The sequence below is a fragment of the Oryctolagus cuniculus genome, chromosome 13 (genome assembly GCF_964237555.1).
Source record: "Oryctolagus cuniculus chromosome 13, mOryCun1.1, whole genome shotgun sequence".
In the NCBI taxonomy this organism is placed as follows: Eukaryota; Metazoa; Chordata; class Mammalia; order Lagomorpha; family Leporidae; genus Oryctolagus; species Oryctolagus cuniculus.
The window spans coordinates 108,419,919-108,434,906 of record NC_091444.1 but is presented as its reverse complement, the minus strand read 5'-3'; the positions used below and the strand labels follow the sequence as shown (position 1 = coordinate 108,434,906).

The following is a 14,988-nucleotide window of genomic DNA, read 5'->3' as shown; positions in this document are numbered from 1 at the left end:
CGAGACCTGGACAGCATTCCCAGCTCTAGACTTTGGGCTTGGCCCAGCTCTGGCCTGATCAGGCATTCGGGGAATGAGCCAGCAAATGGCAGTGTTCTCTTTCCTTACAAATTATGGTCTATAAAACAAAAATTTAATAAATTAGGTTTTATCAAAATTGAATACTTTTGCTTTGGAAAATATATTTTTTAAAATTATTTATTTGAAATGCATTTACAGACAGAGAGCAGGAGAGAAAGGTCTTCCATCCACTGGTTCACTTCCCAAATGGTTACAATGACCAGAGCTGGGTGGATCCAAAGCCAGGAGCTAGGAGTTTCTTCCAGGTCTCCCAGATTGGTGCAGGGGCACAAGGACTTGGGCCATCTTCCAGTGCTTTCCCAGGCCAGTAGCACAGAGCTGGACCGCAAGAGAGCAGCTTGGACATGAACTTGTGCCCATATGGGATGCCAGCACCACAGGCAGCTTAGCCTACTATGCCACAGTGCCATCCCCAGAAAATACATTTGGAGACAATGAGAAGACAACATGTTCTTGCAGAAAATATTTACATGATGTATGTCAAGGATATGTGCAAATATACAAAGAGCCATTGCAAGTCACTAATAACAACACAACCAACCAATTTCTTAATCGGTAAACACTTCAACCAAAGAAGTTACTGGAATGTAGAATAACCCGGATATAGGCTCAACACCAATAGCTGTTGGGAAGCAGAAATTAGAACCACAACAGTATACTAGGCTCTACGCACCAGAATATCTAAGAGTAAAAAGACCGATAAAAAACAACTATTGCTAAGCACAGAATGCTGGTATATTGCTGGAGACTGCAAGTGGCACAACCATTTTGGAAAACAATGTGGTGGTTTTTTATAAAGTTAAATGTGCATATACCATGTGACCCAGCAGCCCCACCCCTGGGTATTTACCCAAGGTCAAGGAGAATAGATGCTTACACACAGACCTGTAATGTCTGTAGCAGCTTAATGTGTAAGAGCCACAAAAGACAACCCATCTAAACCTCGACAGAGCTGCAGATTCACACAGTGAAATGACTGCTGATCTGCCCCGCACATAGAAAAGTCTCAGAGGGGTCAGCCCATGCAAGAGGCCAGACATGAACCCGGCCGGGTTCCTGTGTATGACATTCTGGAAAGGTCAGAACCACGGCAGCAGCTGGGTGGTTTGCAGGGCTAGAGGCGGGAGAAGGGCTGACGACACAGGAGCGTGCGGGGAGGAAATCCACCCGTCACGAGACCGGAGAGATCTCTACATACTCGTCAGAACTCGTCCAAGTGTGCACTTGAAATTGGTGGATTTCATTGTAAACAAATCACTCTTCAAAAGGCTGATTCTTAGAAAGCAAGTGAAGCAATGGGGACACAAAATGGAGCTGGAAATAAGATTAATAAAATTTGACTCTGATTTAATGGACTGTGTGTGTGGTTCTCGGGTTTCCGGCCGCCGTGGCGAACATGAAACCCAATCGTCATTAATAAAACTCACCGGTCTCGGTCCCGAGACCAAGTAGCAGCTTCCCTCCACGCACAAAGTGGGTGCCACTTAGCACCTGCATTAACCACAGGACACTGGCTCAGCAGACCCTGTGCTGGACTCCTCCTCCCGTGGATTCATGGATTCCTTTCAGAGTTGATTCAGCACAGCCAGTCGGGGCAGCCACGAAACAGGACGTGCGGAAGCTGCCCTTTCTCCAGCCGCCCTGGCCAGGGTCAGATCTGAGCACACTTCACCTTCAGACCTTCCTTTCCTAAGTGTCTGGAAACCACTGGTGACGAGGCTCAGGGCGAACTTCTTGTTCGCCAGAGCCAGGCCTGTACGTGGTGGCACATTCATGTCAGCCGTGTTCCCTGACTGCACGCTTCCCTCCGTGCTGACGTCAGAAGTCCACACTGGGGTCCTTTCTGCACATGTGTCCCCCGCAGGCCCTGAGCGCGTGCAGGGGCCATGTTTCCGAGGCTACAGCCCGAGCTGTGGCTAGCAAGGTGGCAGGCGGAGGGAAGGAAGCATGACTGGACGTCAGAGACTTCTCTGTGCACCGCAGGCGCCAGCTCACTCACCCCCACGATGCGGTCAGGACGGGGTTAACACCAGGAACCGACCGTGGAAAAGGAGCGGGAAGTTCATTTTCACATAAAACACCCAAGCATGCTATTTCATCAGGCACATCTCCCACCAACTTTTTGAAGCCCCTCATGCGGATGGATTTCAAAATCTGTTTGCCTATAAAATATAAGTCTGTCTACTGACTCCATTTTCACAAACTTCAGTCCTCTCACTGGACTCAGGTGAAGAAGTTAGGACGACGCAGTTAGGAACCTGCCCAAGATTGTGACAGCTTGTAAGCTCATTTTTTTTTTTTTAAGATTTATTTATTTATTTGGAAGGCAGAGTTATAAGGGGAGAGACAGAGAGAGACCTTCCATCTTCTGGTTCACTGCCCAAATGGCCACAATAGCTGGGGTTGGGCCAGGCTGAAGCGAGGAGCCAGGAGTTTCATCCAGGTCTCCCATAGCCCGACGCTTCCGGGTTCCCCACTTGCCTTCCTGCAGGGTGCACAGAGCCCTTCAGATGCCAGCACTGGGAACCAGTGCCTCGTGTGGGCCCTCAGTAGACCCAGGGCTGTGATCTGGCCAAAGCCACCCCCTTGATCTGCATTTCGTAGGCTGAGCCTGCTAACCTGTATCCACCCTGACATCAGGGACCCTTCGACTGCTCTCAGCACACGGACAACTCTGCGCATCCTGACTTTAGCTGGGGGCCAGCAGCTCCTGCTAAGCTCCTGGCAATCAGCTCGGCTGGCACCTCCTGACAGGCCACCCGGTGCAGACAATGCCTGAGGAGTGGAACTACACCATCCTGAGGCCGCTCGGGGTAAATGGAGCCGATGGACGCGGCACCCATCTTTGCAGGTAGAGTGTTCCTGCCTTCCACACCCAGCTTCCCCAGGCTGGGCAAGGCTGCACAAGCTCCGCTGGCCAGGAGTCGGTGTGGCCAGTAACAGCTGGCCCAGTGCTTCCTCCCTGACTTCCCCACCGCTGTCTCACGTGGGCACCCACGTGTTTGTCTCTTGCTCATTTTGGCTGGGGAGCACGTGGGGACCAGGATCAGTCTGCTATGGATATCTGCAAAGGGAGAGGAGAGATCTGCCCCCACCCCCACAGAACGTTCCGACGATGGTCAGCCAGGGCCCTGCGTGCCCAGGCCTTGGAGCTGCGCTTCTGCCGTGAGGCTCAATCCACCCAGCACGCCTTCTGTTTGCCACGACCTGGGATCCCTGGGCCGGCTGCGGTAAGATGCCCATCGGGTCCACCCCTTGGAGGACAGCTCACCCTGTCCTCACTGGGCCTGTTGACTGCAAAAGCCACAGCACAGAGCACTCGCCTCCAGCAGAAGTGACCAGCAGGGCCAGCCACGTGGCCTTCCTGCCCACTGGGCACCCTGTGCTTCAAGGCTCCGCTGGCCAGGCTCTCTCCCTAGCGGCTGAGAGCTGTCCCTCCCTCCCTGCCTGCCCCTTCAAGCCCAGGGCAGGTGCACAGTGACCCCACTTCCTGTGGGCACTCCCTGGGCTGGCTTCCCTCTGAGCCACGCTCAGGGCCACTGCTGCCTAGGTCTGCGTCTGAGACCCCACCCCACTGTCCTCTCACACCCAGAGCACCCCGGGAACCACTTACTTTACACAGAGCGCTGGAGGCACCGGGTCCCGGCCCTCACTGAGCGTGCCAGTGCTGTCACCACACATCTGCGACTCACTCTCGACCCCAGGCTCCGCGGCTCCCCACGGGACGCACAGGCACCTGCTCTGCTGCTCTGCTGTCCACTCTGCACAGGCCCGATGGCAGCAGGAAGAAGCAAACTGACCAAAGGCAGCTGCAGTCATGGAAACGGGCGTCACTGTTCCCGGGGAGAGGCTGCCACCCCTGCTGCTTCTCTTCCGTGGCCGTGTCAGCCTCGTGTCTGCGCCTGACGGCTTCTACAGCCACTGCTCTGCTGCGGCCGGGGACCAGCGGCAGGCACTGGGGAGGTAAAGTCTGCTTCTCAGAGCGGGGAGCGAGCAGGAAAACTGCTGGAGGCATCTGGGAAGGGAACCAGCAGATGGATGATCCACCTTCTCTGTCACACTGTGTCTCTCACTCTATCTTTCAAACAAATGAATGAATACATAAATACACCTTTTGAAAAATCACTGGAGGGTAAAAGTGACGGAAATGGAGTTTGTAACATGGCTGATGTGGACTTACAGCAACAGGTGCAATGCAGCAGACAGGGGGAAATGAGGCTGGAGAGGGTGGGGTCCTGCCGTGGGACAAGTGCCGCAGTGCTCAGTTGTGGGGGTGGGGGGTGGGGAGTCCCTCGTCTTGTGGGAGGAGGGAGGAGCAACCAAATGACCACCTGGGGCCCTCTCCTTCCTACAGACTGCGGGCTGCACCTGCCCAGCCTGCCTGCAGCAGTGTGGCCACTGCAGGCGTTCAGGGAGTGACCCCGGGATGAAGACCTCCTTGTCTCTCTGACACTGTTCCTCTCAAACGAATAGAAACACATACCTATCGTTTTAAAGGAAAATTCCCCAAATCTTCATTCATCAAAATCCTATCTGGTCCTGCTGTTCCTCCGCTAAAATCCCGTGGTGGCTTCTTGGCGCCTTCAGGAAGAATTTCAGATTCCCGAGAGTAAGGCAGGCTCTCCCCACATGCCAGGCTGCCTCCCGCGCATGGGGCGCCCCACCCCGCCCCCACCTCCCCACCTGCCTCTGTTCTGCCTGCCCCTGGCCCCGAGGGCATCCATGGGTGGGACCAACATTGGCTTCAGGGAGCCCCTGGAGTCGGGAGTGACGCCTGGACAACTGGGAGTCCTGGAAGGAAGAATACAGAAAGGACTGAGTGGGAGCCGCCGCACGGCAAGTCCACCGCCACGGGTGGCTGTCACGCGCGAGCCCCGCGGCAGCATTTACTCACTCTGCTTTAAGGAGACAACTCACGTGTCAAAGCTCAGGTGCCGTTTGGGAGAACGCGTTTATCTCAGCGCCCCTGTGAGTCACTGGACCCCTGGGGCCGAGGACTGAGCCAGCACAGGGAGGCGTCTCGTCCTGCACCAGAGCACGAGAAACAGAAGACAGAGGCGATGATAATAAACGTGAAAAAATAAAATAAAGTCAGCAGCATGACTGGCAGCCCAACCTTGCCTACTCGGGGCTTTGAGCCGGGTCACAGGGAGTAGACTCTGCAGACCCGCCCCGGGCATTTCTTGCTGATGGGCAGCTCCCCACACAGCCCCTGGCTCACCAGCCCTGGTTTCGGGAAACGCCCCCGGGGCCACCCCTCCCCGCTTGTCCCCTGCCACGCCCACTGGCCAGGGTCCAGGACGAGTGGGCTCAGCGTGCGGAAGGGCAGCAGGTGTGTGTGGCAGTGGCTGCAGCAGCACAGTGTGACCTAGTGTGTGCCAGGCGGGCCCTAGGACCCAGGAAGGAAGAAGCAGGGTTCCTCCCTGGAGCTGGGATGAGGGAAAGGCCCAGGCGGGACTGCCCTGGGACCAGCAGAGCAGAGAGCGGCAGAGCGTGCACTCCACGACCTGTGACCCAGGGTGTCCCCATCTCTGCCCAGTATGTGACCCAGGATCAGCACAGGCACGGAGCCCTTCTGCTGGCTTTCCCTCCGACAGCTGAGAAAGGCTGGGTTCAGGGAAGGAAAATGAAAGTGACTGTTTGTGGTAGAACACTTCCTACAAAGCCTAGAACCTTCTCAGAACACGCAGAGTGTGACAGGGCAGGGGAGGGTGCAGCCTAGAACCTTCTGAGTGCACACAGCGTGTGGTGTGATGGGGGAGGGCACAGCCTAGAACCTTCTCAGAACACGCAGTGTGTGACAGGGCAGGGGAGGGTGCAGCCTAGAACCTTCTGAGTGCATGTAGCGTGTGGCGTGGCGGGGTAGGCACATAGCCTTCTGGGAGCAGAGACTTCCCCCACGCTCAGGACAGAGACAGACGCCATGGGAGACCACCCTGCCGCACAGACTTCCTGCCAGGACCCACCGACTTCCTCCCGGACAAGGACTCGGGCTCTTTTGCTGCAAACCAAAGCAAAACAGCAACAACAAAAAGAACCAAGGTGAAAAAGAGAAGAGCGTTTGCAATGAACTCTTCTAAGGTACTTCCCAAGGCTAAGCAGAGGCGGCGGACGGTGCCCCCAGACATCCTCCCAGTCATCTCTGCTTCTTCTCACCCAGACCTCCTCTGGATCATCACTGCTTCTCCCCCCCCAGACCTCCCTCCTGTCCACCTCTGTTTCTCCCCCCAGCAGACCTCCTCCCAGTCATCTCTTCTGTCCCCAGACCTCCTCCCGGCCACCTCTGCTTCCCTCCCGTCCCGGACCTCCTTCCAGTCATCTCTGCTTCTTACCCGCCAAGACCTCCCTCCTGGCCACCTCTGCTTCTCCCTCCCCTGGTTCTTCCCCCTCCGCGTCCCCCCCCGCCCCCGGGGCCAGCATCAGCATTCTGCAGGAGGAGCCAGGGACGGAGCTCCAGACTTTGGTCACCAGGCAGAGCACAGGGCAGCCGGGAAGGTGTGGGTTTGAAGGCAGAGCCAGGAGGTCTCTGCTGTCCTCGGGTGTTGGCCCTCGAGCCGAGAAAGACAGACTCCCTGCTTCACAGCTTTGGAGGATAGGACAGAACCGGATGCCCTGGTCACGTGCGGTGCAGCCTGCGAGGGGCTCGCCACCAGCACAGCACTCTGGCCTCTGGTGGTTAAAGGCCACAGCCATGGCTCAGCTGAAGGCCACAGCCTGCACCACTCTGCTTGCTACGATTCCATGAAACGCAACTGCCTCTTGAGCCTGCAGGCACTACACACAGAAGCAGTTCTGTGAGAACACACAGCCACATCACTGCTCACGGCTCCACTGCACGGGAAGATGGGAACTGTAACATCAGAAATACAAAATGTGCAGGGAAACGAAAGCGTGAGACTGTTGTACATGATGAAACTCGGCAGTCATCGGCTTAAAATAGCTTTTAGTGCTCTAAGTCATTGCTTATAACCCACGGTAGTCACCAGGAGAGTGGCCTGGAAGATTCCCCAAAGAGGAAGAGGGAAGAAACCAAGTACACTGCCATGAAGGATTATTAAGTCACGAAACAAGAGCAAGGAAGGAACAAGGCAGTGCCACAACCAGAGAGCAGAAACGGGACCAGTGACCCCTCCCATCCACGGGTAGCAGTGCCATGCTGGTTCAAACACAGGACTGGGGGTGGGGGGGTGTGCGCATCAACAGTGCTTTAGATGGACGCAGATCAAATTATCCAACAGAAGGCAGACAGCGCAGCAGATTTTTAAAAATCCAACAATATGCTTCCTATACGAGATTCCCCCTAGGTTCACAGACAGGGAGAGAGGCAAGGGACTGAGGAAGAAGTTCCAATAAACCATACCCAGGAGAGGACGGGCAGCCGTGCTCAGAGCAGCAGAAAGTCACGGAGACGGTGTCAGGTCAGGATAAGGGGGAGACCACGGCCCTCACAGATGCACGTGCCCTCAGCTTCCCGGCACCCAGGTCTGCAGAGCAGGGGAGAAAGCGACGGTAGCACCCACCTCCCACACTTGCTCATGTCCAGAGAGCAAGTCAGTAAGGAGACAGCACACCAGAGCGGCCAGGTGGGCCCAGCAGACCTAACGGACACCGCGGAACTTTCTGCCCCACGGCGGCACTCATGGAGCCCTCCCAGGACAGGCCGTCCGCGAGCCCCGGCACAGTCTTCACGAACTCGCCAGGAAAGGCATTGAGTGTTGTCTCCAACCCCAGTGGAAGCTCAGAATCAGAAACAGGAGGTAAACTGGGAAACTGACAGATACGTGGAAATTAACCAACGCACCCCTGAGCACCCAACCCCATGAAACAGAAATCAAATGGAAATCACAAACATCTCGAGGCAAACAAAAGTAGAAATAAAACACTCCAACACTGTGGGATGCAGGAAAGGCAGATTTAAGAGGGGAAACTGTAACAATAAGTGTATGTTAGGAGAAAAGAAATACCTAAAATAAACAACCTAACTTTACATGAAAGTAGCAAAAAAAAAAAATCTAAGCCCAAAGTTAGCTTAAGGAAGGCATAATAAAGGTCAGGGCAGAAATAAATGAAATAGAGGTTAGAACACAGAAGATTAACAACATTGAGTTATTTTGTTATTAACAAAATTGACAAGAGAGAAGATATAAATAAAATCATCAATGAAATAGAAGATAATTGATAACCACCAAAATACAAATCATCATAGGAAACCATTATGAACAGATATATGACAACAAACTGGAAAAGCTGGAGGAAACTGATACATTTCTAGAAATACACAAACTTCCAAAACCGAATCATGAAGAAATAGCAAATCTGAACAGACCGGTAACGAGGAAAACAAGGGAATCAGGCAGCAGTTGGTGCAGTGGCTAGGACGCCAGCTGGGATAGCAGCATCCCCTATCAGACTACCAGGATTCAAGTTCTGGCTGCACTCCTGATCTGGTTCCCTGCCAATGCACCCTGGGAGGCAGCAGGTGAGGGCCCAGGTAGCTGAGCCCCTGGGGAGACCCAGCCTGAGTTCCCAGCTACTGCCTTCAGCCTGGCTCAGCCCTGGCCAGTGCAGACGTTTGGGCAGTGAGCCAGAAGATGGGAGATTTCATCTTGTGTCTCTTTGTCTTTCTCTCTGCACCCCAAATAAAGAGTTAATTAACTTATTAATTTTTAAGAGGAAGATTGAATTGGTAGTCAAAAATCTCCCAACAGAAAAGACCCCAGGGCCAGCTGTCTTCCCCTGGTGAGTTCCATGCAACATTTGCAGAGGAATTAATACCACCCCCCTAACTCCTGCAAACACTGAAGATGAGGAAAACCTCCAAACTCAGCTCACAAGGCCAGCGTTGCCCTAATGCCAAAGCCACACAAGGATACCACGTGTAAGAAAAATACAGGCCAACACCCCTGATGAACATCAGTGCAAAAACTCTCACCAAAATATTCCCAAACTGATTTCAATGGTACTTTGGAAAGGTCATTCACCATGATGAAGTGGGAGTTTTACCAGGAATGCAAGGATGGCTCAATATGGCAGGCATTTGGCACAGTGGTGAAGACCCCACTTCAGATGCTTCCATCCTGTATCAGAATGCCCAGAGGTAAACTCATACACTGGCTGCCAAGGAATCTTTGACAGGTGTGCCAGGAATAGGGAATGGGGATAGGGTGGGCTCCTCAGTCACTGCTATGGGGTCAGCTGCATATCCACAGGCAAAAGAGTGAAATCAGACCCGTGGGTTACATGGTGCACAAGCATCAGCTCAAAACGCAGTACAACTTTCACGGAAGACCTGACCCACGTAGCTCCTACAAGTAAACACAGGAAAAAGCTCCTGGACAAAGGTCTCATGGTGATTTCTCAGATACAAGGCCACAGCATGGGCTGTAAAACCGAGATAAATGAGTGGGATCATGTCAAAGCAGAAGTGGTCTGCTCACTAAAGAAAGCAAGAAATTAACTGATCAGGCAACCTAGAGAATGGGAGAAAGCTTTCAAACCAGGTATCTGATAGGAGTTGGTATCCAAAATACATATAAATAAGGTAATCCTGTCCCCTGGATATCAAAAAACAGCCTGATTTTAAAAAGTGGGCCAAGCAGGGCCAGCGTGGCACAGCAGGTAAAGCCACCCCCGGTGTTGCCAGCATCCCACAAGGGTGCTGGTTCGAGTCCCAGCTGCCCCACTTCTGATCTTTCCTGCTAATATTCCTAGGAAAGCAGCAGAAGATGGCTCAGTGAGAGAACCAGAGGGAAATCCAGGCTCCTGGCTTTGGCCTGGCCCAGCCCCGGTTGTTGCTGCCATTTGGGGAGTGAACCAGCAGATGGAAGCTCACTTTCTCTCTCTCTGTCTCTGTCTCTCTTTCTCTCTGCCTCTCTTTCTCTGTAACTCTAGATTTCAAATAAGTAGTTGTATCTTTAAAAAATAAACTGGGCAAAGTACCTCAACAGGCATTTCTCAAAAGAATACATAAAACTGGCCCACTGAATCAGAAATGATGTATCACTAATCATTAGGGAAATGCAAATCAAAACCACAGGTGAGCCAGTACCTTATCCCTGCTAGGACTGCTATTGTTAACAGCAACATACAGCAGGTGGTGTGGAGCTGTGGGGGAAGGAGCCCCAGCACGGGTTGGACAGCTAGGGAAACAGATACGGACGCTCCTCAGAATCAGAACTAGACCTGTCCATGACCAGGGTTCCCTAGCTGCAGCCATTTACATTCGCACCAACCCGTGCTGGGGCTCCTTCTCCCACGCCTCGTACGGAGGCGTCTGCACCCTTATGCTCACTGCAGCATCACTCACAGTCGCCCAGATGTGGAAGCACCCAGACGTTCTGACACATGAATGAATAAGGACAGTGTGGTCTGTACATGCAGTGGAACATTATTCAGCCTTGAAAAAGAGGGTGACCCTGCCGTCTGCAACAGCATGGATGGACGTGGAAGACATCACGCTGAGTAGAATAAACCAGGCTTGGAGGACTAAATCCGCAGTGTCATTTGTGTGTAAAATCTCGATTCGTCAAACTCACGGTGGACACGTGAGCTGGCTGCCACATGCCGGGGAGGGTGGAGAAAGGAGAGTGATGGGTGAGGACATAAAGTTTCACCACGCAAGATGACCACACAGCACAGAGACGCAGAGCCTGCAGCTAACAAGACGCCATTTATACTTAAAATTTACCAGGCATGACTGGCGTTCAGTGGTCACACCACACACAGGCTAATGACCACAACGAGGGACAGAATCCCAGCCTTGACGGTGGGGAGGGTCACCGGGGTGCTCCTTCCCAAACTCACTGAGTTGTACTCGTGAAATCCTCAGAGTGTCTCCGTGTCAATCACACCTCGAAAAAAGGGTTTCCTCCATGCATCCGTCATTTGCTCTTTATGGGAGTCTATAATCCACTTCTACTTTGGTTTTGTGGACGAGGTGGGACAGGGGTCGACATTCATTCCTTTCTCCTTGTGAAGCTGCCTCGTGGGACTGTAGCTGTGAGTGGCCAACACTGCTGACCACAGCGGCGTGGGTCTGCTTCTGGGGTCCCCTTTCTCTTCCATATCTTAGTGGCTCCCTCGCCTTTCAGGAACTCATAAATCAAGACTGCTGTGGCTACTCCACATCCTTTCCATGCCCACATTAAGTGCAGGGCATTCTCATCAGGCACTGAAATTAAAGAGCATCCTGACATTTTTCACTTGGGCACCGCTGATTATCTGAAACAAAGGTGGAGGAAAAGACCTCTTAAAAATATTGTCTTTGAATCCCAAAGGTGCGGAACCTCTCAATTCATCTTGGTGCTTGGCTCCCCGCAGCAGTGTCTGCTGGTGAGTGTTGAAGAGTGCAGAAGTCTTACACGTGTGTCGCTACACTTATTCCCAGATATTTGATCTAAGTGCTATGTGACATGCTGTTGTTTACGTTCAATTTCAAATTTTCCATTGCTAGCATATAGACAGGAAATTGAATTTTATACATTTACATTCTGTTCAGGGATGTATTCAATCCAGCTATCAAATGGAACATAATTTTTAGATTTTCTACACATTTCAAATGCGCCACCTTTGAAGCGGCCGAGCGACACTCCTTCCTTCCAGTCTTCAGGTGTGTGAAGTTCATCAGTCTTCAGGTGTGCAATGGGGCACTTGGATGACACAACACCTACGGCTGGTGCCCCCGGCGGCTCCACCACTGAGCGGGTGTCGGCTGCACGGTGGTGTGTACGTGGGTAATCTTTCCCAACTAGGACATTTCCTTCCATTCTGAACTGTGTGTGCGTTTTGCAGCTCCGTTTTTTTGTACTGTGATATGATTTTCTTTCTCTATATTATTAATGTAGCAAATGTTTGATTTTCTCATAACAAAAATTCTACTTCCTCAGATAGACTCTAGAATAAATACCATGTATTGACTTGTTTTATTTGCTATGATTTTCATTAGGATTTTTGCATCCACGTGCATAGGCATATTGGCCTCTCATCTGTCAGGCATCCTCTCCCTTTCCCTTCCCTCTTCTTCCATCCTTCTTCCCTCCTCTCCCCTGCCCTCATTCTTTCCTGCAACTTCCTTGAGAGGCCTCACAAAAATCCGGGCCGGGACATTCCACCTTTTGCTATCATCTGGACATCTTTGATTAAATTTGGTATTGGGGAAGAGGGAATCTGGCAGCACAGTTAAGCTGCCGGTCAAGAGGCTGGCACACCAGGCCCAAGTTGTGCTGGGTCCATACCTACCTTGGCTCCCGACTCCAGGGTCCAACCTGGGAGAGCTGGGTGGACCTCCTGACTTCCAGCTGCAGCCCCGGCCCAACCCTGTCTATTACAGCATTTAGGTGAGATGGGAGATCTCTCTCTTCCTCCTCCTCTCCCCCTCTCAAATCAATAAAATGAGCAAAGTCTGTAAACTTGTATTGTTTCTTCCTTTACTATTTAGGAAATTTATAAGTAAAACAACCTGAGCCTGGAGTTCTCCTTGTGTGAAAGTCTTAAATTCCAGACTCAACTAATATAAAACTATTCAGTTTCAGAAATTTCTTCTTGCATCATGTTTGATGTGTTTTCTTATGAATTTCTGCATTTTACCTAATTTTTCGAGTTATGGCATGAAACTGTTTATAATGCTTTACATTATCTTTCATGTCTATAGAAAATTTACTTTTGTCTATCTGTATTTACTAATGTGTATTTTTCCCATTATCTTCTACATCAGTCTTGCTTGTCATTTGTCAATTTGAATAATCTTTTTTTTTCCTTAAGTTTATTTATTTATTTGACGGGTAGAGTTACAGACAGTGAGAAAGAGAGACAGAGAGAAAGGTCTTCCATCCGATGGTTCACCCCCCAAATGGCTGCAACGGCCAGAGCTATGCTGATCCGAAGCCAGCAGCCAGGTGCTTCCTCCTGGTCTCCTATGCGGGTGCAGGGGCCCAAGCACTTGGGTCATCCTTCACTGCTTTCCCAGGCCATAGCAGAGAGCTGGACTGGAAGAGGAGCAACTGGGACTAGAACCCTGTGCCCACATGGGATGCTGGCACCAAGGTGGAGGATTGACCTAGTGCGCCACATTGTCGGCCCCATCAATAATCTTTTCAAAGGACCATATGTTAAAAAGTCTGTCCTCATCTGTATTATTTTTTGTTATTTGGGGGATATGATACACCCCTCTCTTTTTTTTAGAATGTTGTCTAATGGAAATTTTTACGTTTTCAAACTTTCTTCATTTCTAATAATCTAATTTATTTTTAAAATATTTATTTACTCATTTATTTGAAAATCATAGAGAGAGAGGGGAACAGGGATGGGAGGAACATGGGGAGAGAGAGAGAGATCTTCCATCCTCTGGCTCACTCCTTAGTCAGTCCAACAGTTGGTGCTAGGTCAAGCCAAAGCCAGGAGCTAGGAGCTTCATCCAGGTCTCCCATGTGGGTGGCAGGGGCCCAAGCACTTGAGCCACCTTCAGCTACTTTTTCTAGGCCACAAGTAGGGAACCGAAGTGGAAGTGGAGCAGCCAGGACTCCAGCTGGTGCCCATATGGGTGTGTCCAGATCACGCTGTAGGAGCTACAGATGCTGTCTTTCAGCAGTTCCTCGTCTCTTACTTCCCCATTAGGTAGATAAGGTCACAGTGTAGCCACCCAGTGCGTTCACAGATCAAGCTGACACACGCTTGCTAAGGAATCTTCAACACAACGGACTTTCTGCTTTTCGCCCATGCTTCCTTTCGGGGGTAGGATACAGAGCACTCCTCTCACGTTTTCTAATGAGAACCTGACAGACCTCTGTCTCTTCAGCTCCGGAAAGCCACAGGCAGTCAGCTCTGTGCTGCGCAAGTTCTGGGACTTGCTCTTCTGTCTCTGACTTCCCCTGCCATAACCACTTCTCCCAGCAGCTGTGAAATCCAGTACATCAGCTGCTTCTTTAATTCTTAAATGTATTTTCATTTATAGTTGAAAGGCAGAGAGATCTCCCCTCCACCAGTTCACTCCTCCAATGGCTGCGACAGCCAGGGCTGGGCCGGGCCAAAGCCAGGAGCCCAGTGTCCCACCCAGGAGTGGCAGGGACCCAGGGTGAGGGCTTGGCCATCACTGCCGCAACTCAGGGGCACAGTAGCAGGGAGCTGGAATCGGAGCTGGAGCCAGGACTTGGCCCTGGCACTCTGACCCGTGATGCGGTTTTTCCGAGGGACATCTTCACTGCTGACCAGACGCCACCTCACATTTTCAGATTCCCTGAGGGGGAGACAAGCGGAGTGCTTTACGCAGATTGATCCCTCTGAGCACAACTTGTTCCCCTGAGACTCCCAGGACCAGGGAGCTCAGCCTTCGAGAGGCACTCGGCGTGGATGTAGTCCTCTTCACCGTCCCAACACCCCTAAGAGTCAGCTCCCCAAAACAACAGCACGTGGGCTTTCTGTGACAAGCTGGGGTTCGGGAAGGGTGGATGGGGCGCCCAGCTGCCGAGGCTGGGCTGGGTGTGGGAGGGCCACTCTGTGGCTGCTCCCCATCGTGTCTGCAAGGCGGGGCCGGCCTTGGCTGGGAGCCCAGCCGGGGCTGTCTCTGGAGTCTGCTCACCACACGGCCTTCTCCGTGTCCCTGCAGGATCTCCTCACAGCCCTGAGCTTGCTTCTAAGAGGCAGGGAACGGAAGCTGCCAACCCAAAGCCTGGGCTGAGACTGCGACGTCACTACTCTCTAGGTCTTTTATGTGTCAGAGCAGCCACTGGGCCTGCCCAGACCCACAGCAAGTGATCCAGACCCCAATGTAAGAAGGGACACAGAACGTGCACCCACTTTTCATTTGGCACAAACGTGCCGTTCCCCGAACTCCACACGCGGACGTCCCCTAGTGCTGCCAGTGGCTCCCAGAAGTCAGAAGCCTGCTGGTCTCAATTCCCTCGGTTCAGAGCC

General features: G+C 52.1%; 1 long non-coding RNA gene across 32 annotated transcripts in view; it reads right to left on the bottom strand.

The window, feature by feature from the left end:
* LOC103352362 (uncharacterized) overlaps window positions 1–14,988 on the bottom strand; it is a 185,709-nt gene that overhangs the window by 51,863 nt on the left and 118,858 nt on the right. For 29 of the 32 annotated variants that reach the window (XR_011381751.1, XR_011381762.1, XR_011381782.1 and 26 more), the window contains 4 exons: window positions 4,999–5,106; window positions 4,769–4,872; window positions 4,565–4,662; window positions 3,695–4,096 (listed from right to left, as the gene is read on the bottom strand). The exons of 1 other annotated variant lie outside the window; for it this stretch is intronic. This is a non-coding gene — a long non-coding RNA (uncharacterized lncRNA). Of the gene's footprint in view, window positions 1–3,694; window positions 4,097–4,564; window positions 4,663–4,768; window positions 4,873–4,975; window positions 5,107–14,988 lie in introns of all 32 variants that reach the window. 2 more of the 32 variants (XR_011381756.1, XR_011381765.1) reach the window with 1 other exon arrangement.